This window comes from Entelurus aequoreus, linkage group LG07 (genome assembly GCF_033978785.1).
Source record: "Entelurus aequoreus isolate RoL-2023_Sb linkage group LG07, RoL_Eaeq_v1.1, whole genome shotgun sequence".
Classification (NCBI taxonomy): domain Eukaryota; kingdom Metazoa; phylum Chordata; class Actinopteri; order Syngnathiformes; family Syngnathidae; genus Entelurus; species Entelurus aequoreus.
This window is the reverse complement of record NC_084737.1, coordinates 40686863-40710678: the sequence shown is the minus strand read 5'-3', so window position 1 is coordinate 40710678 and position 23816 is coordinate 40686863. Positions and strand designations below refer to the sequence as shown.

General features: G+C 48.6%; 1 protein-coding gene across 2 annotated transcripts in view; it reads right to left on the bottom strand.

The window, feature by feature from the left end:
* The window catches only part of ren (renin), a 74764-nt gene extending 64915 nt beyond the window's left edge, over positions 1-9849 (bottom strand). The window contains exon 1 of one of the 2 annotated variants that reach the window (XM_062053648.1): positions 9733-9849. The gene's annotated coding sequence lies outside the window, so the exon portion shown is untranslated. The remainder of the gene's footprint in view (positions 1-9732) is intronic. The other variant, XM_062053647.1, reaches the window with a different exon arrangement.
* Positions 9850-23816: the final 13967 nt, after the last annotated feature.

Genomic DNA, 23816 nt, shown 5'->3' with positions numbered 1-23816 from the left:
CAATGCTGTGCTAACGATGCCATTGAAGCTAACTTAGCAACCAGACTGCACAGAGCTATGCTAAAAACATTAGCTCTCCACCTACGCCAGCCAGCCCTCATTTGCTCATCAACACCCGTGCTCACCTGCATTCCAGCGATCGGCAGAAGGACGAAGGACTTCACCCGATGCGTTTGGCGGCCCGGAGACGTAGGAAGTCAAGGTGAGGTCGGCGGCTAGCGCGGCTAGCGCGGCTAGCGCGGCTAGCGCGGCTAGCGCTCCAACAAAGTCCTCCTGGTTGTGTTGCTGTAGTCCGCTGCTAATACACTGATCCCACCTACAACTGTCTTCTTTGCAGCCTTCATTGTTCATTAAAAAAATTGCAAAAGATGTCCAGAATACTGTGGGATTATGAAATGAAAACAGAGCTTTTTGTATAGGATTCTACGGGGTACCATAACTTCCGTTACTCGGACTTCGTCACGCGCATACGTCATCATACCGCGATGTTTCAGCCGGATATATCCTGGGAATTTTAAAATGTCACTTTATAAGTTAACCCGACCGTATTGGCATGTGTTGCAATGTTAAGATTTCATCATTGATATATAAACTATCAGACTGCGTGGTCGGTAGTAGTGGCTTTCAGTAGGCCTTTAATGTCCAAATAAGTACGTCCACCTCGCTGTGAGGTCACAACGTAGTTAGACTGCAAGAGGCGTCCAAAACTGTGTGCGTGCTCACGCTCAAATGCATGAACCTTATGATTTGATGCTTTGGCATTGTTTAATATGAGTATCCAACACTGTAACATTTATAACTCAGGTAAGACAAAACTCATCATAGGTCCCCTTTAAACCCTTAATACTTAAAAAATGTTAGCGATGCAAGTACTCTAGGACTTGCATATACAGTACATTGTACCTTTGACAACTTGTGTTGCCATCTACAGCTGACACTTACATCAGTGGACATGATGAAGCAAGCAGCCTCCTAAAGGCCTACTGAAATGAAATTTTTTTATTTAAACGGGGATAGCAGATCTATTCTATGTGTCATACTTGATCATTTCGCGATATTGCCATATTTTTGCTGAAAGGATTTAGTATAGAACAACGATCGCAACTTTTGGTATCTGATAAAAAAAAGGCTTGCCCCTACCGGAAGTAGCGTGACGTAGTCAGTTGAACATATACGCAAAGTTCCCTATTGTTTACAATGATGGCCGCATGAAGTGAGAGAGATTCGGACCGAGAAAGCGACGATTTCCCCATTAATTTGAGCGAGGATGAAATATTTTTAAATGAGGAAAGTGCAAGTGAAGGACTAGTGGGGAGTGGAAGATGCTGTGAGAGCCGGGGGTGACCTGATATTCAGCTGGAAATGACTACAACAGTAAATAAACACAAGACATATATATACTCTATTAGCCACAACACAACCAGGCTTATATTTAATATGCCACAAATTAATCCCGCATAAAAACACCTAGGTGTTTGTTATGCTAGCTCCTAGCTACTAACTCGAGCTAGTTATAGCTCGAGCGGGTAATATGGACGGGATCCTGTATATATAACCCGCCAATACAATTCAAACACCTGCACAACACACACACTCACTCAGCCCAAACAACCGTTCACCTAACCCAAGGTTCATAAAGCTTATATATTTAATCAAAGTTACGTACATGACACGTACGTACTGGCAAGCAATCAAATGTTTGGAAGCGCGCGGGTGGGACCTGATATTCAGCTGGGAATGACTACAACAGTAAATGAACACAAGACATATATATACTCTATTAGCCACAACACAACCAGGCTTATATTTAATATGCCACAAAGTAATCCCGCATAAAAACACCTAGGTGTTTGTTATGCTAGCTCCTAGCTCCTAGCTACTAGCTCGAGCTAGTTATAGCTCGAGCGGGTAATATGGACGGGATCCCATATATATAACCCGCCAATACAATTCAAACACCTGCATAACACACACACTCACTCAGCCCAAACAACCGTTCACCTAACCTAAGGTTCATAAAGCTTATATATTTAATCAAAGTTACGTACATGACACGCACGTATGGGCAAGCAATCAAATGTTTGGAAGCGCGCGGGTGGGACCTGATATTCAGCTGGGAATGACTACAACAATAAATAAACACAAGACATATATATACTCTATTAGCCACAACACAACCAGGCTTATATTTAATATGCCACAAATTAATCCTAATGCTAGCTCCTAGCTCCTAGCTACTAGCTCGAGCTAGTTATAGCAAGCGATCAAATGTTTGGAAGCGCAGCTGTGTACTCACGTTATCGCAACTGTGTATCCAAATCAAAGTCCTCCTGGTAAGAGTCTCTGTTGTCCGAGTTCTTCCATCTTGACTGCATCTTTCGGGAATGTAAACAAAGAAGCGCCGGCTGTGTACGTGTTGTTGCTGACTTCCCTCGCAAAATAGACACTTCGCACCGACAACTTTCTTCTTTGCTTGCTCAGCTTCTTTCTCCATAATGCAATGAACAAATTGCAACAGATTCACCAACACAGATGTCCAGAATACTGTGGAATAATGAGATGAAAACAGAGCTATTTCGTATTGACTTCAATGGTGTCCGAATACTTCCGTTTCAATGATTGACGTCACGCGCATACGTCAACCCTCAGAGGCGTTTCGAACCGGAAGTTTAGCGGGAAATTTAAAATTGCACTTTATAAGTTAACCCGGCCGTATTGGCATGTGTTGCAATGTTAAGATTTCATAATTGATATATAAACTATCAGACTGCGTGGTCGGTAGTAGTGGCTTTCAGTAGGCCTTTAAATTGGATAATACCTATAGACCCCCCACTGCGAATGTGATTGGTAAAGTAAACACAAATGAGAATGGTGATCAAATAGCCTTCCCAAGACAAATTGGCAGTGGCATAACTCAGTCAAAATGAACTCTTCCAGCACTTACCATTGAGATGAAATGGGATGGAAAGCTACCTTTCACACAATGTCTATTCAGGCCACTGCCTTCATAACAGTGTGGCAGAGTCCCAGTTTCTCTACTTCAGCTCAAACACAAAGAGGCTAATTTGCGCTCTGCAAGGGCATTTTTTTTGCACCTGACCACTCATTTTAGTCTACAAATATATCAGATATTTAAATTTATTTAGATCACTAGTCAGTGGTCACACAAGGTGTTGAGTCTTACACATGTATTTCTTAAAATTCTGACACCCTCATTTTAAATTCTATTTTAATTAACCAACAATAAATTATTCAATTAGTTCAACTCATCTAAAATTAAAATTGCTCAATCTGAACACAGAAGTTTCCTCCGGAAGGTCTTATCTTTGTCCATGAATGTCACATGAAACAAAATTAAGCTGTTTGGCCACAATACCCAGCTATATGTTTGGAGGTGGTAGTATTATGGTCTGGGCCTGTTTTGCTGCCAATGGAACTGGTGCTTCACAGAGAGTAAATGGGACAATAAAAAAGGAGGATTACCTCCAATTCTCCAGGACAACCTAAAATCATCAGCTTGGAGGTTGGGTCTTGGGCGCAGTTGGGTGTTCCAACAGGACAATGACCCCAAACCCACGTCGAAAGTGGTAAAGGAATGGCTAAATCAGGCTAGAATTAAGGTTTTAGAATGGCCTTCCCAAAGTCCTGACTTAAACTTGTGGACAATGCTGAAGAAACAAGTCCATGTCAGAAAAACAACCAATGTATTTAAAATGCACCAGATTTGTCAAGAGGAGTGGTCAAAAATTCAACCAGAAACTTGCCAGAAGCTTGTGGATGGCTACCAAAAGCGCCTTATTGCAGTGAAACTTGCCAAAGGACATGTAACCAAATATTAACATTGCTGTATGTATACTTTTTGTTATGTATATAGGTGGAGTAGTGACGGCACATTTCCACAAGGGGGTAATGTTGCTCTATGTTTTATTATATATACACAATATACATAATAATACACCAAATATATATATATATATATATATATATATATATATATATATATATATATATATATATATATATATATATATATATATATATATATATATATATATTGTAGCGGCTGGCTACGGGGTGTTAGCCAATGGCTTTGGCTGGGGGGCGGGACTTCTGGGGAAGTGAGGGAAGTGACGTTGTTGACAGGAAGTGTTGGTTCGAGTTTTGCCGGGAAAGGAGATAGACGCATGTTGGAGCTGTTGTGTGCCTTAAATGCATCTTATACAATAAATGCAAGATAACGGAAGAAGTCTCTGAGCCTACATTCCTGAGATTATTACACTGGTGTCAGAAGTAAAACCGACGATTTTCGGAAGAGACTTTGTCGCGGTAAGGACACGCTGCGTATCGCGCATTAGCAAGTTAGCTTCAGTCTGTGAGTTAGCTAGGACCGCAAGCCGTTTAGCATGTTTAGCTCCGGTGAGCATAAGTTTAAAGTTGAGCGGGATGACGCTGTTTTGGAACGGGTGACCGTCGAACAGCCGCGCTCCTGCTCGCACACGAGCGGCTCGTCAGCCCATGAGGACATAAAGATGTCGCCGCTGCCGCCGCAACCCACACCTTCCCCGCACGGCGCGTCCCCCCCACCGTCTGCGGCCGCAGTGAAGACGCCAAAATTTGCCGGTGGATCAGATTGGGAGGCGTTCCACGCTCAATTTGAACTGTTGGCGGACGCTAGAAGGTGGGAAGAAAGGGACAAAGCATTGCAATTGGCTTTGTGTCTGGAGGGAGAGGCTCTTTCGTGCCTTCTGCTGCTGGACCCTGAACAGCAGCGGTGCTACGCAGCCCTGGTGGGGGCGCTCAAGAGGAGGTTTGGGAGATGGTCTCAGCCAGCGCTTTTAAAAACTGAACTGAGAGGGAGGTGCAGGAAGCCTGGCGAGCCACTCCGGGGGCTCGCTAATGACATTGAGGGCCAGGTGCGCCGTGCATATGGTCACCTGCCTGCTGATGCACGGAATGAGCTCGCAACTGACCTGTTTGTTGGAGCCATTACTCCTCCTGATCTGCGTGTGCAGGTGCAGCTTCAGCACCCGAGGTCCCTGCAGGAGGCACTGGAAGCTGCCGTGGAGAGGGAGATGCTGAGGAGCGCAGCTGCAGCCGGGGAACTGGAAAGTATACCCCATCCAGTGAGGGCGGCATCGTCACACCCGTCTAGCGACGGGGCTCCGGCTTGGGCGAAAGAAATTACCGAACTGCTGAGGTCGGTGACTCTGCAAAGTCAACGTGGCCCGCGCCCCATGCAGGTCTGCTGGGGATGTGGCCAACCTGGACACTTTCGCAGGGAGTGCCCTGCCACTCGTCGTGAGCCGGGAAACGGCGCCGGGCCCGCATAGTCAGGGGTATGCGGGCCCCTACGTCCACCGCGGACCCTGACTCGCCAGCCCAGGCTCGTCAAGCAGGGGAAGGAGCACATCAGCACAGCCAGGGGGGAGGGGCTCCATCCCCCCCAGAAGCAGACGACGACTCGCCTTCTACTCCTTCTTCTCGCTTTCGGGCACCCGGAGGAGCCCAGCGGCACAGCCAGGGGGGAGGGACTCCATCCCCCCCAGAAGTAGATGACAGCAGTGTGCCACCTATGGCGGTGGGCTGGACACGGGGGGGGGGCCAAAAGTGGGGGCTCCTGCCATGTTGCTGTCTCTGTCCAGGGGGTGCCTACCGTGGGTCTGGTGGACACAGGGTCATCGGTAACGCTGGTAAGACCGGACGTTCTTCCCAGCAGTACACCACTTGAACCCACGGCAGTACAGCTACGCACAGTCACGGGCCAGCTAGCTCCTATGGTGGGGAAGGGGTTCCTGTGGTTGTGCGTGGGGGGAAAGCGAGTTCGCCACCTAGTTTGGGTGGCAGACGTGCAAGACTGCTGCATCTTAGGGCTGGACTTCCTCCAAGTCACTGGGTGCCTGCTAGACATGGGGAGGGGTACACTTAACTTCCCGGGGGGCCCTACAGTTGCCATGGGTACCCTAGTTCCCGGGCCCCTGCCCGTTTCACCGCATGCCTCTACATTCTTGTTGCCTCACACATCACCTAGTTACTACCCCTGCCCTCGCCCTGTCTCCCTTCAGCCAATGAGGGGGGAGACAGAGCTGTGTATTACCCGGGGATGCCAGCCCTGGGCATCCCTACCCACGGGCCCCCACCCGCAGCCGGCACCCCCGGTCATAGGGGGAGGAGTGTGGAGAGAGGAGTACGGGGACTTGGAGAAACAGCAACAGGAGCAGCTGAAACAGCTGCTGGTGGAATTCCAGGGCAGCTTTGCAATGAACGAGAGTGAAGTGGGAAGAACCCACTTGGCAGAGCATGTCATAGACACTGGCTTGGCGCGGCCCATCAAGTGCCACGCACGCCGCATCCCCCTCGCTCGACAGCAGGTATGCGACAAGGCCGTAGATGACCTGCTGCGGGCCGACTTTATTGAGCCGTCCGAGAGCCCCTGGGCGGCACCTGTGGTCATGGTCGCCAAGAAGAAGGCTGGAGATTGGCGATTCTGTGTGGATTACAGACGGCTGAATGAAGTGACCACAAAAGACTCTTACCCCCTCCCCCGTATTGATGAGTCCCTGGACCTAGTTTCCGGCTCCTCGTGGTTCACCACTCTGGACCTTAAAAGCGGGTATTATCAGGTACCCCTTTCTCCTGAATCTCGCCCTAAATCTGCCTTCTGTACTGGCCGGGGCTTGTGGCAATTCAAAGTCCTCAGTTTTGGGCTCTGTAATGCCCCCGCCACTTTTGCCCGGCTTATGGACAAAGTGCTGGCTGGTATTTCCCGTCAAGAGTGCCTAGTGTACCTGGACGACATCTTGGTACATGGGCGTTCTTTTGAAGCAGCCCTGGGGTCCCTGAGGAGAGTCCTGGAGAGGATTCGAGCAGCGGGCCTTAAACTGCACCCCGAGAAATGCAGTTTCATGCGGCGGGAAGTAACTTTCTTGGGACATGAGCTGGGGGCAGATGGCATTGGCGCCATGGGAGAGAAGGTGCGGGCTGTGAGAGATTGGCCCGCCCCTCGGGATCAAGGACAGCTGAAGAGCTTTATTGGGCTTGCCTCGTACTATCGGAGGCACGTGCGGGGTTTTGCCACAATCGCCGCGCCCCTATATCGATTGCTGGAAAAAGGCAAAGACTTTGTGTGGTCCGAAGGGTGCCAGGAGGCATTCTGGGGGCTGAAACGGGCCTTGTGTGAGGCCCCGGTACTCGCCCCACCTGACCTTGCCCTGCCCTTCTTACTGGACACTGATGCCAACGGAGTGGGGGTCGGGGGTGTACTTGCACAGCCGTGGCAGGAAGGGGCAAGGGTGGTGGCATACTTCAGCCAGAAACTCAACAAGTCGGAACGGAACTATTGTGTCACCCGCCGAGAACTCCTGGCAGTGGTGCTCTCTATCAGACACTTTAAATATTACTTGTGTGGCCTCCCCTTTGTGATCAGAACTGACCACTCTGCCCTCCAGTGGCTAATGACTTTCCGGGAGCCGGAGGGGCAGGTTGCCAGGTGGGTGGAAGAGCTGCAAGGATACAACTTTAAAATAGAACATCGGCCAGGTGCTCGCCACTCCAACGCGGACGCGCTCTCGCGCCGGCCGTGTGCAGCAGACGGATGTCGGTACTGCGAGCGCAGGGAAGCCCGGGAACAAGAGCGGCGGGCAGAGGGCGCTGAGTGTGCGGCCGTCAGTCAGGCTGATGACGTTGTCTGCGGAGAACTACAGACTGTGACGAATGCTGACTGGAGGCGCACGCAGGTGGAGGACACAGACCTTCATCCTGTTTTGCAGTGGGTAGAGGCTCGGCAGCGCCCGCCTTGGGAGGCGGTGGCACCATTCTCTAAGGCTACTAAGGGCCTGTGGGCCATGTTTGACTCATTGCGGGTGTCCCAAGGCGTGTTGCAGCGGGCATTTAAGGCCGCGGCCACGGGGGAAGAACAGTGGCAGGTGGTGGTGCCAAAGGGACTGCAAGGGGCAGTGCTTAAGGCAGTGCATGGGGGAGGTGGGTCTGGACATTTCGGGGTCGCCAAAACACTCAAGCGGCTGCGACAGGGGTTCTATTGGGGTCGGCAGAAGAGAGATGTGGAGGACTTCTGCCGCCGCTGTGACCCTTGCGTTGCCCGCAAAGGCCCCACTGGGCGCTCACAGGCACCGCTCCAACAGTTCCCAGTGGGGTGCCCCATGGACAGGGTGGGGATTGACATTACAGGGCCGTACCCACTGTCTGTCAAGGGGAACCGCTATGTCCTTTCCGCCATAGACTATTTCACCAAGTGGCCAGAGGCATACGCCATTCCCAACCAGGAGGCAGAGACCATTGCTGATGCCCTGGTGGAGGGCATGATAGGTCGGTTTGGCATCATGGCGTCTCTGCACAGTGACCGAGGCACAAACTTTGAGTCCCGGGTGTTCGCGGCCTTGTGCGAGCGCCTGGGCATTCACAAGACCCGCACTACCCCATTGCACCCTCAGAGTGATGGGTTAGTGGAGCGGTTCCATCGCAACCTGGGAGACCAGCTCGCCATTGTCACCTCCCGCCACCAGCGTGACTGGGACCAACACCTACCACTGGTGCTGATGGCGTGTCGCTCTGCTGTCCAAGAATCCACGGGGTGCACACCGGCGCTTCTCATGCTAGGGAGAGAGATGCGCACACCAGCAGAGCTGGCCTTTGGCCGCCCACCGGATGCCCCGGCCTTCGCTGCAGGGCCAGAGTACGCCAGGAAATTACAGGACCGGCTGGACTCAGCCCACAGTTTCGCTCGGGAGCAGCTGCAGGAAGCTGGCATCAAACAAAAGCGCTACTATGATGTGACGACCCGAGGAAGGGACTTCGCGCCAGGCGAGTTGGTCTGGGTCTACAATCCGATTCGGAAGAAGGGCCGCAGTCCCAAGCTGGACAGCAAATGGACAGGACCCTGTAAGATACTCCAGAAGCTGGGAGAGGTTGTGTATCGTGTCCAGCTGCCCCCCCGGGGAAGGAAGGTGGCCCTCCACAGAGACAGACTCGCCCCCTACCGGGGGGGTCCCCCTTCCCTTGCCTCGGATACACAGGTGACCTCTCCCTTGCCCGCCCAGCCCTTTACCAATACCCCGCTTATGCCCCAGGGGGAAGCAATTTCCCCACTCCCCTCCTCCCCCGCCCCCTCCAGCTCCCTCCCGAGGACTGGCACACCCGACCCAGCTGTCCCACTGCTGGGAAATGGAGGAGAGCGGCCGAGGCGGATGAAGAGGCCTCCGGACCACTTGCAAGACTTTGTGGTGTCCTTAGACTGAAGGGAACGGGGGTGGGGGGGTTTGTGAACCCGTTTTTGTGTGATGTGAGGATTATGTTGTTTACACTGTTTTGTTTGCACTAATGGGTTGCTCTGTTTTACATGCTGCTATGGTGTTGCCAAATGTTGCCTTACGGGTCAGTCCTCGAGGGCGAGGACTTTTTGTAAGGGGGGGGTGATGTAGCGGCTGGCTACGGGGTGTTAGCCAATGGCTTTGGCTGGGGGGCGGGACTTCTGGGGAAGTGAGGGAAGTGACGTTGTTGACAGGAAGTGTTGGTTCGAGTTTTGCCGGGAAAGGAGATAGACGCATGTTGGAGCTGTTGTGTGCCTTAAATGCATCTTATACAATAAATGCAAGATAACGGAAGAAGTCTCTGAGCCTACATTCCTGAGATTATTACAATATGTATAAACTAGGCTAGAGAATGGCGTGTGACGAAAATCCAAGAGTGTGTGGTGTTAGACTAGGTGTGGGTAATTACCTGAGTGTTTTACCTAGTGTTGACTCGAGAGGAGGGAGAAGACATGAAGGCAGTCCGAATGGCGAGGCGTAGGAGGTCCATGTCCAAGCGGGGGTCGAGGATCGAAGAGGCAGTCCGGGAAGCAAAGAAAGCTATGACTGACGAGACGCACAGCTCATCAACGCGGGGACGAAGGCAGACTGCTGGGGAGGACGACAAGGAAGAACAATGAAAACACGGAGGGGAAACGCAGAGAGAGAGAGAGAGAGAGAGAGAGAGAGAGAGAGAGAGAGAGAGAGCATAAAGCTGGATAGTCGGTTTACGGTACACGATAGAAGATTAAGTTCCGGCGGGGATCCTTGGGTCCACTGGTCTTTATACCGCTCGCCCTCATCAGTCCCAGGTGTGCAGATTGCTGATCGCCCACAGCGACGCGGCCAGCGCGAGCAGGGGCGTGTCTCGGCGCGCTGCCAATGGAAGTGCTGGCAGACCCAGCTGCCGGAGAAAAGTGGGTTCGAGCCCGCGCCGTGACACTTTTGACCGAGCGGATTTGGTCACATTTTCAGTAGACCCATAATAAATTCATAAAAGAACCAAACTTCATGAATGTTTTTTGTGACAAACAACTATGTGCTCCAATCACTCTATCACAAAAAAATAAGAGTTGCAGAAAGAATTGGAAACTCAAGACAGCCATGACATTATGTTCTTTACAAGTGTTTTTAAACTTTTGACCACGACTGTATATATATATATATATATATATATATATATATATATATATATATATATATATATATATATATATATATATATATATATACACTGTACATATATATATATATATATATATATATATATATATATATATATATATATATATATATATATATATATATATATATATATATACATATATATACAAACCCCGTTTCCATATGAGTTGGGAAATTGTGTTAGATGTAAATATAAACGGAATACAATGATTTGCAAATCATTTTCAACCCATATTCAGTTGAATATGCTACAAAGACAACATATTTGATGTTCAAACTGATAAACTTTTTTTTTTTTGCAAATAATCATTAACTTTAGAATTTGATGCCAGCAACACGTGACAAAGAAGTTGGGAAAGGTGGCAATAAATACTGATAAAGTTGAGGAATGCTCATCAAACACTTATTTGGAACATCCCACAGGTGTGCAGGCTAATTGGGAACAGGTGGGTGCCATGATTGGGTATAAAAACAGCTTCCCAAAAAATGCTCAGTCTTTCACAAGAAAGGATGGGGCGAGGTACACCCCTTTGTCCACAACTGCGTGAGCAAATAGTCAAACAGTTTAAGAACAACGTTTCTCAAAGTGCAATTGCAAGAAATGTAGGGATTTCAACATCTACGGTCCATAATATCATCAAAAGGTTCAGAGAATCTGGAGAAATCACTGCATGTAAGCGGCATGGCCAGAAACCAACATTGAATGACTGTGACCTTCGATCCCTCAGACAGCACTGTATCAAAAACCGACATCAATCTCTAAAGGATATCACCACATGGGCTCAGGAACACTTCAGAAAACCACTGTCACTAAATACAGTTTGTCGCTACATCTGTAAGTGCAAGTTAAAGCTCTACTATGCAAAGCGAAAGCCATTTATCAACAACATCCAGAAACGCAGCCGGCTTCTCTGGGCCCGAGATCATCTAAGATGGACTGATGCAAAGTGGAAAAGTGTTCTGTGGTCTGACAAGTCCACATTTCAAATTGGTTTTGGAAACATTCGACATCAAAGGGGAAGCGAACCATCCAGACTGTTATCGACGCAAAGTTGAAAAGCCAGCATCTGTGATGGTATGGGGGTGTATTAGTGCCCAAGGCATGGGTAACTTACACATCTGTGAAGGCACCATTAATGCTGAAAGGTACATACAGGTTTTGGAACAACATATGCTGCCATCTAAGCGCCGTCTTTTTCATGGACGCCCCTGCTTATATCAGCAAGACAATGCCAAGCCACATTCAACACGTGTTACAACAGCGTGGCTTCGTAAAAAAAAGTGCGGGTACTTTCCTAGCCCGCCTGCAGTCCAGACCTGTCTCCCATCGAAAATGTGTGGCGCATTATGAAGCGTAAAATACGACAGCGGAGACCCCGGACTGTTGAACGACTAAAGCTCTACATAAAACAAGAATGGTAAAGAATTCCACTTTCAAAGCTTCAACAATTAGTTTCCTCAGTTCCCAATCGTGTATTGAGTGTTGTCAAAAGAAAAGGTGATGTAACACAGTGGTGAACATGCCCTTTCCCAACTACTTTGGCACGTGTTGCAGCCTTGAAATTCTAAGTTAATTATTAATTGCCAAAAAAAATAAAGTTTATGAGTTTGAACATCAAATATCTTGTCTTTGTAGTGCATTCAATTGAATATGGGTTGAAAAGGATTTGCAAATCATTGCATTCTGTTTATATTTACATCTAACACAATTTCCCAACTCATATGGAAATGGGGTTTGTATATATATAAAGTATATATATATAGAGTGTCCGCCCTGAGATCGGTAGGTTGGAGTTCAAATCCCAGCCGAGTCATACCAAAGACTATAAAAATGGGACCCATAACCTCCCTGCTTGGCACTCAGCAACACGGGTTGGAGTTGGGGGTTAAATCACCAAAATGATTCCCGGGCGCGGCGCCGCTGCTGCCCACTGCTCCCCAAGGGGATGGGTCAAATGCAGAGGACAAATTTCACCACATCTGGTGTGTGTGTGACAATGATTGGTACTTTAATCTTTAATATATATATATATATATATATATATATATATATATATATATATACAGTATATAGATACATATATAAATAAATACACTGTATATATATATACACTATATATATATACTATATATATATATATATATATATATATATATATATATATATATATTTATATATATATATATATATATACTGTATATATATATATATATATATATATATATATATATATATATATATATATATATATATATATATATATATATATATACTGTATATATATATATATATATATATATACATATATATATATATATATATATATATATACACTGTATATAGATGTATATAAGTATATATTTGTCTTGCCCAACAATTTCCCCTTCTGTCTTCTTTTTTATTCTTCTTTCTAAGTATATATTTGTCTTGCCCAACAATTTCCCCTTCTGTCTTCTTTTTTATTCTTCTTTCTATCCCCTCCTGCTCTGGTCCAGCTTTGCTAAACAATAAATATATTTATAAAGTCAAATACAAATAAGGCAACAAGAGAAATATTCCACACTTCTCTTTTGTCTCTTTTTGGTAAATCTGTACAGTAGATATGGGCATCTATACCAACAATATGATTTGCTTGCACGACTGGACAGGACATCTTTTTTAAAAATTAAATACAATTTTTTTTTTTTTTTTTGAATAAATAAACTTGGGATGTGTATTGTAGATGGTGGCAGGCCGGTCCCGGCTGTATATGGTAGCGTGCAACACTTTGAATTTGAGGAAGTTGTGAGACTGTTTTTTGTCACAGACTCGCATGGCTGCGGTAACAATCCTCCAGCTCTGACTGAAGGGTGAGGCAGGCATAAATAGCAGCCTGATTGACAATCACGACCAGGTGTGGCCAGGCTGCCAATCAGCAGCAGGTGAGGGGAGAGAGCGCTTCTATGAAATATTTGTTTATAAAAATATTTTTTTAAGCCTGTCAAAAATGATGCATTAACTCATGTAGTTACTCACATAAATATTGCATTACTGTACATGCTCCTTTACCTTAACCACAGATAGTTACCTGAAAGGAAGCGGGGGCTTCTTATATAGTTAGTGATCAGGTGAATGCATGCGTCAGTGCAAAGATGACTCAGCCGACTGGTGTGTTCTCTGGCAAATTTCACTCCAAAATAAACCCCGACTGTTCCCAAGATTGTAGCAAATGAATTATGTGAATTCAAGTAAAAAAAATTAAAAATGTTCCTGGATAAAATTCTAACAATAAAAATGCGTCTGTGTCCCTATATTAGGGCAATTTGTTAAGTTTATTTAATTAATGCAGGTGAGTAAAAACTTGTAATTAATAATGATTAATATAATTTCAAAAGTGTGATTAATCCGATTTAAAATATTATTGTTTAACAGCACTATTTTATTGTTGCTGACATGAACATGAGGTTCTAGGTGTTTAAAAAACAATATAAGTGCAGATATATTCCCTTTTTCTTGTTTGCTCTCGCAAAATAAAACATGAACAATATAGATTCAAAATTGATTCTCAGCAACCCAGTGAACAATCTAATTGGATATTCTAATCGTGTGATAACCTTAGTAAATATTTTATACATGATACTGAATAAAGATTTAATTGTGATGTTTATTTGTGTAAATAAGAGTATCAATGTTTTTTTTTCGGGTTGTAAAGGCTTATTTAAAAAAAAAAAATCTGATTAATCACACTTTTGATTTGGATTACTCACGATTAATCACAGTTGCTGCACAAGCATTGCTTAACCTATCTGTGGTACTTTTGTTGATGACATTGTCGCGGGTATACTCCCCCAGCGTTGTTTGTCGTCCACTGCTTGTTGTTGATATTGTAGCGTTGAACGGGTTTGACAAATGTCTTTGCTTGAAGATGTCAAGAAATGCTGACCCAATGAACGATCGGTTCAACTTTTAATGATCAAGCCAATTTTAAACACACACACACAAGTGAAAGCACAGCATACTTAGTCAACAGCCACACATGTCACAGTCAGGGTGGCCGTATAAAAACAACATTAACACAGTCACAAACATGCACCACACTGTGAACACACACCAAACAAGTAGACAAACACATTTTGGGAGAACATCCACACCGCAACACAACATAAACACAACAGAACAGATACCCAGAATCCTTTGCAACACTAACTCTTCCGGGACGCTACACAGCCCCCACCTAGCTGGGTTCGTTGTCCCCAACAGCCCATGCGTTCATCACAAAGTCCCGCAAGTGCTGAGGCAACCGGCGTCGTCGACGCCCCTCTGATGGCGGCTGGCTGCTACCACTGTCTGCAGGTAGGTCGGAAGGGGGTATTACCTCAGCATCCTCGTTGCTCCCTGGGGGTATCTCCCTCTCTGGCAGAGTGGTTGACTCCAAGTGCCCCCGGCTCTGGTCCAATGGCTGGTATGGGGCCAAGCGGTCTCGGTGCAGCACCACCAGCCGGTTCCGAGGTGCCAGTCGTATCCGATAGACCACGTCGGACAACTTCTGGAGGACCTTGCAGGGTCCCACCCAGTGGCTAGTGAGCTTTGGGGAGAGTCCTTTCTTTCTCACCGGGTTGTAGACCCAGACCTGCGCGCCTGGTTCAAAGTCCTGGCCTCGACTGCGGAGGTCATATGCCCGCTTCTGTTGGGCCCCAGCCTCCGTCAGGCTGGTGCGGGCAAAATCGTGGGCCTCCCGCAGCCGCTCCACAAGGTTGTAGTAGTAGTCCAGGCCCGGCGCTCCTCTCACTTCTGGTTCTGGGGCTGGGCCAAAAACCAAATCAACAGGCGTGCGTAGTTCGTGACCAAACATCAATGATGCAGGGGTGCAGCGTGTTGACTCCTGCACCGCTGTCCTGTAGGCCCAAAGAATGAGTGGGAGGTGTAAATCCCAGTCTCTCTGCCGCTTGTCGGTGAGAATGGCAAGTTGTGTGGCCAAGGTTCTATTAAAACGCTCCACCAACCCGTCGCTCTGAGGATGCAGCGGCGTGGTGCGAGTCTTTTTCACACCCAGGCGACGGCACACCTCCTGGAATACCTGGGACTCGAAGTTCCGTCCCTGGTCGCTGTGCAACTCCTCTGGAGCTCCGAATCGGCAGAACATCTCCGAAACCAATCTCTCTGCCGTTGTTGCAGCGCTCTGGTCGGGTACCGCATACGCTTCTGGCCACTTCGTGAAGTAATCCATGGCCACCAAGATGTAACGGTTTCCACTATCAGTGACCGGAAATGGGCCTAGAATGTCCACACCCACTCGTTCCATGGGGGCCCCCACCTGGAACTGCTGTAGGGGAGCATGGGAGCGGCGTGTGGGGCCTTTCTTTGCTGTGCATGCATCACAGCGGTGGACGTGCATCTCCACGTCACGGCGACAGCCCGGCCAGTAAAAACGCTGCCTCAGTCGGAGCAAGGTCTTGGTCACTCCAAAATGGCCAGTCCCTGGGAAGCCATGCATCACTTCGAGGACCTGAGGCCGCAGCACACGGGGCACCACGAGTTGGAGGGCAGCATGTTGTCCTGTCGGAGCTTCCCAGCGACGATACAGCAGGTCGCGAGACAACAGGAGGCTGTCCCACTGGGAGTACAGTGCTTTGGTCTCAGTATCCAAGTGCACCACTGTGGTCCATTCCGGCCGCTGCTGTGCCCCCACCCAGCTGCGAGCTCTCTCAAGCACTGGGTCTTGTCTTTGATGGTCGATCAATTGTTGGGGGGTGAAGCTGTCCAGGTCGACTGTGATGTCATGTTGCCTGACTGCAGCTACTGATGGGTCTGGCATGCACCGCTCTTCCGCCCGCTGGCAGAAACGACACGCCTCCTCACAGGGCCGTCTGGACAGTGCATCAGCGTTGCCGTGCAGGCGGCCTGGTCGATGAGAAATCGTGAAGTCATATTCCTGCAAGATCTCGACCCACCTGGCCAGCTGCCCCTCGGGTTCCTTGAAGTTCAGCAACCAGGTGAGGGAGGCGTGATCTGTCCGCAACACAAACCGTTGACCATAAAGGTAGGGCCGGAAATGACGAAGGCCCAGGACAATGGCCAACAATTCCCGACGGGTGACGCAGTAGTTCCGCTCTGGCTTGCTCAGCCCCCGACTGTAAAAGGCCACGACCTGCTCGCCGTGATTCCCTTCCTGTGACAGCACAACCCCCACACCGACATCACTGGCATCTGTATCGACCACGAAAGGTCGGCTGGGGTCTGGGTAGGCCAACACTGGGGCTCGGACCAAGGCCTCTCGCAGCTGTGCAAAAGCCTCATTGCAGCTGTCAGTCCATTCATATAACTGTCCCTTGTGTGTGAGCTGGTGCAAGGGGCCAGCAATCGTTGCAAAGTCCTTGATAAATCTCCGGTAATAGGATGCCAGTCCCAGGAAACTCCGCAACTCTTTAACATCTCTTGGCGCTGGCCAGTCACGGACAGTGGCAACTTTGGCTGGATCAGTAGCAACACCTTGCCCACTGACGACATGCCCCAGGAAGGAAACTTCACGCCGAAGCAAATGGCACTTTTTGGGGTTCAATCGCAGCCCAGCCTGACGAATGGCCTGGAACACATGCTGGAGGTTCTGTAGAGCCCCTTTAAATCCTGCAGCATGCACCAGGAGGTCATCCAGGTACACCACACAGCGATCACGGGGGATGGATGCCAGCACTCTCTCCATCAACCGTTCAAACGTGGCAGGTGCGTTGCAAAGCCCGAACGGCATCACCTTGAACTGCCAGAGTCCTTGACCTATTGTGAACGCTGTCTTTGGTCGAGCTTCGGCGGCCAACTCCACCTGCCAATAGCCACTTCGGAGATCCAGGGAGCTGAACCAGGAGGAGCCAGTGATGTAGTCCAGCGCATCATCTATGCGCGGCAACGGGTAGGAGTCCTTGCGGGTTACATCGTTGAGCCGTCTGTAGTCGACGCAGAACCGCCACGAGCCGTCCTTCTTTTTGACCAGAACTGCGGGTGCTGCCCATGGACTGCTGGAGGGCTCGATGACGCCCGCCTGGCGCATCTCCTCGATTTTCTCCTGGGCAGCCACTCGTTTGGCAAGGGGCAGACGGCGTGGGTGTAGCCGGATTGGTCGTGCGTCTCCTGTGTCAATGTCGTGGAGTACGAGACTGGTGTGCATGCAGTCTTCATCTTTCGCTGCAAAAATGTCTTGGAAGGCATTCAGTAAGCTTTTCAGTCGCTCCTGCTGGGTGGTATCCAGGCCTTGACTGCTTCGCTCTAACAGTTCTGCAATAGCCTGCTGGGTCTCTATAGTAGGCAGTCTATTAGTAGAAGGGTTAGGTTGAGACTTCTCCTGGTCCACCATGAAGGCCGTAGCCGGGGATGGCTCTGTGGGGGCTGTCACTCTGCAGGCGCCTGGCTCATCAGTACCCTGGAGGGCAACTGTTTTCTCACCAAGATGAAGCGTGGCCCTAGGCACATCGACCACAGCTCCCCACATCTCCAACAGGTCAAGCCCAACAATGCAGGGGTCTTGAATGTCAGCCAGCCAGAATGGGTGTCGTCTCTCTTGGTCCGCCACCTTAATGCACACTGTCCCTTGGCCCAGCATGGCAGCCTTGCTACCGGTGACGGTTGTAATTCGGGCGTTGGTGATTGTCCAGCCTGATGGCAAGCTGCGCTGCAAGTGGGGAAGGACACCCGGCCGGATGATGGAGATAGTGGACCCCGTGTCAACCAGGGCTCTGCAGACTGTTCCATCAAGCTCGCATTCCAGGTATAGCCCCCGGGCCCTGCCCAGGCGGCCCAAGCGCTGTGCGTCACATTCGGGTACAATGGAAACCATCCCGGGTGTCAGTTCCCCGACACTGACACCCCTCTCTAGTTTGACGACACCTCAGCGGCAACGTCAATGGGGGCAGGGGCTGGACAGTGTCTTGCAATGTGGCCAGGGACACCGCAGCGGTAACAGTTCACTTCGGTCTGCCTTCTCTGGGAGAAGCGTGGCCGGGGCCTTGCAGTCACTTGGTCGGTTCCCTCTCGTTCGGTCTCGTCCCATCCAGCCTGGCGGACTCGCGGAACATCACGGCGGCCATCTGGAAACAGGACGTGCTCCACACGTTCGGCTTCAGTCAATGCGGCAGAGAGAGAGTGTTTAGCAAACAGTCTGAGATGTTCCCGAAGTCGTTCAGGCTGTAGACCACGGACAAAGGCTTGTACGGTGAGCTCTTCCTGTAATACTTCTGGGAACGCTGGGTGACCCCTTCGCACCAGATGGCGAAGGTCCGCAGCATAAGCTCCGAGACTTTCTCCCAAAAGGCGTCGCCGCTTATACAGCTGCTCTTGTGCTTCGTCTGCATGGATTGGTCGCCCGTAACGTCGTTGAAGAGCCTCGCGCATGGCCCCCCAATCAGCCAATTCCTCCTCTTGTAAATCGACCAAACACTGTAAGGCTGGGCCTTCCAGGGACAGCGCCACATGCCCTGCGGTTGCCACATCAGACCAGCCATTCAAACGTGCTGCTAGCTGGACCTGGAGGAGGAAGGATTCAATAGAGCCTTCTCCACTATAGTGAGGAAGCTTTGGAGTGACGATGCTTGGCCTGTAGTCATCTCGCAGGGAATTTGTGTCCACCATCACCGCAGGAGAGGCACTTCTTCGCCAGGCACTCCTTCCAACACGAGGCGCACTTCTTCCATCTGGTTGAGCTTCCAATCTTGTCCCATCATATTGAGCTTCCATTCTTCCTCCAAGTGGATGGGCCTCCCGTCCACTAGGGCGGCGCAGGTACCTCTCATTTACTTGGTGGTGAGGTAGTTGAGCCTCCAATCCACCAGGGCGGCGCTTGTTCCTTTCCTCTTCCTGGTGACGAGGTAGTCGGGCTTCATCCGGAAGTGCATTCTCCCAGCACTTGATGAGATCCTCAAGCTTCTTTGAGAAAGCCATCCCACTTCTGACACCAATGTAGCGTTGAACGGGTTTGACAAATGTCTTTGCTTGAAGATGTCAAGAAATGCTGACCCAATGAACGATCGGTTCAACTTTTAATGATCAAGCCAATTTTAAACACACACACACAAGTGAAAGCACAGCATACTTAGTCAACAGCCACACATGTCACAGTCAGGGTGGCCGTATAAAAACAACATTAACACAGTCACAAACATGCACCACACTGTGAACACACACCAAACAAGTAGACAAACACATTTTGGGAGAACATCCACACCGCAACACAACATAAACACAACAGAACAGATACCCAGAATCCTTTGCAACACTAACTCTTCCGGGACGCTACAATATACTGTAATGCTATTTTAAACTCATTATGCTTCGATAAGCGAACTCATTGCTGAAATATATGCAAATTAACTTGGTTTTATCTCAAGCCCTGTTTATAATACTTAAGGAGCGAAATTTGCCACCAGTCAGAATCTACTCTCTCATCTTTGCACTGTCATACGCATTGACACGATCAATGACTGTATGACAACCCGTGCCGCCTTTTAGGCAACCATTCGCGGTGAAGCTAAAGGAGCCTGTGCTGTTTAAATTGCGGGATTAATCTGCGTTTATACATGATTAATGCGATTATGTTTTTGTGATTAATCACATGCATTGAAGTGTTAAATCTCACAGTTGTTCCGCTTGTAACGCGAATGCAAGACAACTTGAAATATCCTGTGACATAAAGCGACTCAAAATAGCGGTCACAACCAACCCCCACTTTTGGGTAAAACTCGTGACTGAATTACTCACTTTTAACTGCATATATGAATGCTAAACAAGAACAACATTGTTATGTGCACAATAGAACAATGGCAGTGAATAATGACGACAAAGTCAAGTAAACAGGTGTGGTGAATTATGTCCTTAAAGCAACCACTACACACGTCCCCCAGAATTCGCCATCACAAAAAAACAAAACAGTGAATGGACAGGGTCACGGGCGGCTGACCAGACAGGGTGCGCCGGACTGGAACCAAAGCCGGGGAGTCTGCAGGGGGCACCGGCAGGGCATCTGCACTGTCGAAGGTCTCGGGGGCCTGCGGAGAAGAATGCAAAACAATATCATGGGGCCCAGGCAGAGCGGGCGGACGACCCCGGCACGGGGGTACGGTCGTGGTAACCGGCAGACTGAGATCCAAGTGGTCCACCGTGATTTGTTCAGACCAACCCCCGACATCCAACAGGAAATGCTTGTCTCCGTTCCCCAGGACGCGAAATGGCCCATCGTAAGGAGGCTGAAGGGGGTCTCGGTAGGCGTAGTGGCGAACAAAAACATATGCCACCCTTCGTAAAGGAGCGGGAACAGGAGATGGCGTAAGGCCGTGTTGGGAAGTGGGGCTGGAGGAAAACACCTTGGCGGCATCTAGGACAGCAGCTCGCTGCTCACCGGTGGACCAGGGTGCTGTAGTGATAGGAATAAAGTCACCTGGCACTCGCAAAGGCTGGCCATACACCAACTCTGCCGAGGAAGACTGCAAGTCGCAGTCTTCCTTGGGGGCAGTCCGAAGCCCCCAGCATCACCCAAGGGAGTTTGCACCGTCTTGGCCATCACAAAAGTGAGGGGTTTGTGGTCCACAAAAGCTGTGAAATGCCTTCCTTTAAGCAGCGAACGGAAATGATGTATGGCCAGAGGCCTAGGGGCTCACAGTCGAATGTGCTATATTTCTGCTTGCAGGGGCGCGACTGCCTGCTAAAGAAAGCCAAAGGTTGCCAAGTTCCACCCACCCACTGCTCATGCACTGCACCTACAGCATAGTCTGAAGCGTCTGTGGTGATTGCAATTGGAGCATCAGGTAATGGGTGCACCAGCAGGGTAGCGTTAGCTAGAGCAGACTTGACATCCCACAAAAGCAATGTGCCGCGCGTCAGACCAGTCCACAATGTGTTTTGGAACAACCCCTTTAAGAGCATCACACAGCGGTCGCATGAGGTCAGCTGTCCGGGGATGAAGCGATGGCAAAAATGTACCATGCCAAGAAACTCCTGAAGCGCCTTAACTGTGAGCGAGCGGGTGAAGTTTGCGATAGGCACTTAGCAATGGCACTACACAATGAGCCCGTGTTGGCTAAGGCGCTGAAAAAGGGTCCTGAGGTGGGTCAAATGCTCAGCCTGAGAGGTGCTCGCTACCAGGATGTCGTCCAAGTAGACAAACAGAAACGGCAAGTCACGTAAAAAAGAGTCCATTAGCCGCTGGAAAGTCTGTGCGGCGCTCTTAAGACCAAAAGGCGCCCGTAAAAAATTTGAACAGGCCAAATAGGGTGATGACCGCAGTCTTTGGGATATCAGAGGGGCGGACCGGCACCTGATGATAGCCCTGGAGGAGATCTACCTAAGAAAAACAGTTTTCCCAGCTAGATTGGCAGAAAAATCCTGTATGTGGGGGACAGGATAACGGTCCGGGGTAGTCGCATCGTTGAGCCTGCGGTAATCATCGCATGGCCGCCAACCACCTCCAGGCTTCTCCACCATGTGGTGGGGCAACGCCCACGGGCTGTCTGCGTGGCGAATGATCCCGATGCGTTCAATGGTCTCGAATTCAGCTCTAGCAATGAAGAGCTTTGCAGGGTCGAGGCGCCGGGCTCGTGCGTGCACAGGGGGGCCTGTGGTGGCAATGTTTGCGGCAGTCCTAGATGACAGTGTTGGCTAAAGCAGCCTGTACCTGAGAAGGCAGGAGTCTTAGGAAAAGCTGCACAAAGAGGAAACCAGGCCTCTGCTCACCTAAGAGGTCTAGCATTTTGTCCATAAGTTCAGAGGGCTTGCAATCGCCAAGCCCCTGCAACGAAAAAAGGCGGCTAGCTTGAATGTCTTTAATAGGTGAGCCTTCAACGTGAGATACTTGTTCCCCTCCGGTGGACGCCTAAGGACGCTAACCACTCTGGTAGCCGTTGCACTCCCGAGGGAGGAAATTACATAATAAAACTTTGTGTCATCCTCGGTGATACCACGCAACGCGAACTGTGCTTCGGCCCAGGCAAACCATGCAGTCGCGGAAGATTCCCAGAACTCAGGCAGCTTCAGTGAAACTGCATTCGCCGTCATGGTCGATACTATTCACTGAATGCGTTCAGTGAAGCGTTGGGGTCACCAGTGTTGCGCTTGTAACGCGAAAGCAAGACAACTTGAAATATATTTTTACATAAAGTGACTCAAAATGGCGGTCACAACCAGCCCCCACCTTTGGGTAAAACTCTTGACGGTCACTTAAAGGGGCCGCACCAAAATACTCACTCTTAACTGCATATATGAATGGTAAATAAGAACAACATTTTTATGTGCACAATAGAACAATGGCAGTGAATAATGACGACAAAGTCAAGTAAGCAGTTGTGGTGAATTATGTCCTTAAAGCAAACAAACACAGTCCTTGTTTTTTCAAAGACTATTTCATTAGTGTGCGTCTTGTTCCTACCAGTTGTCCATTCCCTTATTGGCAATGTGAGGTAGAGGGTTATGCAAAATAAGGTGATTTAATGATTTTAAATGAGGCTTTGACGAGTCCTAATAACTGACCTGATTAAGTTGATCTGAACTGTGCCATTTAAAAGTGTGACGTAATATATGAACAGCAGAATCTGAGAATTTGTTAAACTATTTTTAGGGTGTCCAGTATGTACTCAGCCTTGTCCAAAATCATCTGGGATTAGGGATGGGTATCTTTTATATTTGAACCGATACGGTACCAATTCGACACTTAAGGGTACCGATTTTTGGTAATTGTGTGTGTGTTAATTGTTTAAAAATAAATCTTATTTTTTAATGTAACATAAAATTAGCGCATTATGATAACTGTGCTGTCCAGTTGTCATACTTTTTTTTTTAAATTACATGTCTATGTCCCATTTGCAAGTACTATATAGTATATACAGTATATAGTATATAGGTTATAGTACACTTTGCATTGCAGTCACAATTCCAAGATGTTGTCTGTGTTGGCCATGTGATAAGGTAGCGACTTGTCCAGGGTGTATCCCGTTTTCCGCCCGAATGCAGCTGGTATAGGCTCAATAAATATTGTATAAATATTGTATCAAAAACAATAAAATGAAAAGTACTACAAACAACTTTTATGATGTAATAATAATGTATTGTACAGCATTGACCTTGGAGAGTGAACTTCTATGGTATCTCCCTCCAGCTGCTTCTCTGTCAAACACACCGTTAGCAGCCTTTCCATATTTTAATGGATAAATGTCTACTATTCAGATTGTTTGAATGGCGGGGATGCTTGTATCTACAATGTTTGCTTGTAACTCAAAGCATAAAAATTAGCCAAGAGGCAGCCCTTATCTCGAAGCACTCTTAAGTTGCAGCATTCTTAAAAAGGGGGCCTATCTTGCAAAACCAACTTTTCTTACCTC